Raw genomic sequence first — 1225 nt, forward strand, 5'->3', positions numbered from 1 at the left:
TTTTTTATAGAGAGGAGGTCTCACCAAGTTGCCCAGGCGGGTCTCGAACCCGTGGGCTCAGTCAATCCACTCACCTTGGCCTCCCAAAGCACGGGATTACAGGCTGAGCCACCAATCCCGGTTCTTCCACCTTAATTAAATGAGGCTGAAGACCAGGAACACGCCTGTCATCCCAGCACATTGGGAGACCAAGATGAGAGGATTGCCTGAGTCCACGGGTTCAAGACCAGCCTGGGCAACTCGGTGAGACCTCATCTCTACAATAAATCAGAAAATTAGCTGGGCATGGTGGTGCATGCCTGTAGTTCCAGCTACTCAAAAGGCTGAGGCAGAAGGATCGCCTGAGCTCAGCAGGTCAAGGCTGCGGTGGCTGTGAGCATGCTACTGCACTCAAGCCTGGGCGACAAAGTGAGACTCCCACTCAAAAATAAATTCGATAAATAAATAAAACGAAGTTGAAGCCACCACTTCAGCAGGACAATTCAATTAAGCACAAAGCACACTACCCAGCAGATTTTTTATTATTTATTTTTATTTTTGGAGTCTCACCCTGTTGCCCAGCCTGGAGTTTTGAGTATCCAGGCATGATACTGTCAGGATAGTTAACACTCCTGGGCACTGGACATCAATGACTCATTTACCAGTCACAGCCACCTACGACTTAGGCGCTATTATTATCACCTTTTAGTGGTGAGGAAACTGAGGTTCAGAGAAGTTTAAGAAACAACTGGTCGGGTTCGGTGGCTCAGCCTGTAATCCCGCGCCTTGGGAGGCTAAGGTGAGTGGATTGCCTGAGCCCACGGGTTCGAGACCCGCCTGGGCAACTTGGTCAGACCTCATCTCTACGGTAAATCAAAAAATTAGCCGGGCGTGGTAGCGCGCACCTGTAGTTCCAGCTACTTGGAAGGTTGAGGCAGAAGGATCGCCGCAGTCCAGCAGGTCGAGGCTGCGGTGGCTGGGAGCGGCCACTGCACTCCAGTCTGGGCGACAGAGTGAGACTTCAACTCAAAAAAAAAAAAAAGAAGCTGGGCTCGGTGGCTCAGCCTGTAATTCCATGCCTTTGGGAGGCTGAGGTGAGTGGATTGCTTGAGCCCATGGGTTCGAGACCCGCCTGGGCAGGCGAGATCTTATCTCTACAATAAATCAAAAAATTAGTCGGACGTGATAGTGCGCGCCTGTAGTTCCAGCTACTTGGAAGGCTGAAGTGGAAGGATCGCTGGAGCCC

At 51.2% G+C, this 1225-nt stretch overlaps 1 protein-coding gene across 1 annotated transcript in view; it reads right to left on the minus strand.

Moving 5' to 3' along the window:
- The window catches only part of HDAC5 (histone deacetylase 5), a 21613-nt gene that overhangs the window by 17500 nt on the left and 2888 nt on the right, over positions 1–1225 (minus strand).

Source organism: Carlito syrichta, unplaced genomic scaffold, assembly GCF_000164805.1.
Source record: "Carlito syrichta isolate Samal-C Ts95f unplaced genomic scaffold, Tarsius_syrichta-2.0.1 Scaffold288286, whole genome shotgun sequence".
NCBI lineage: Eukaryota > Metazoa > Chordata > Mammalia > Primates > Tarsiidae > Carlito > Carlito syrichta.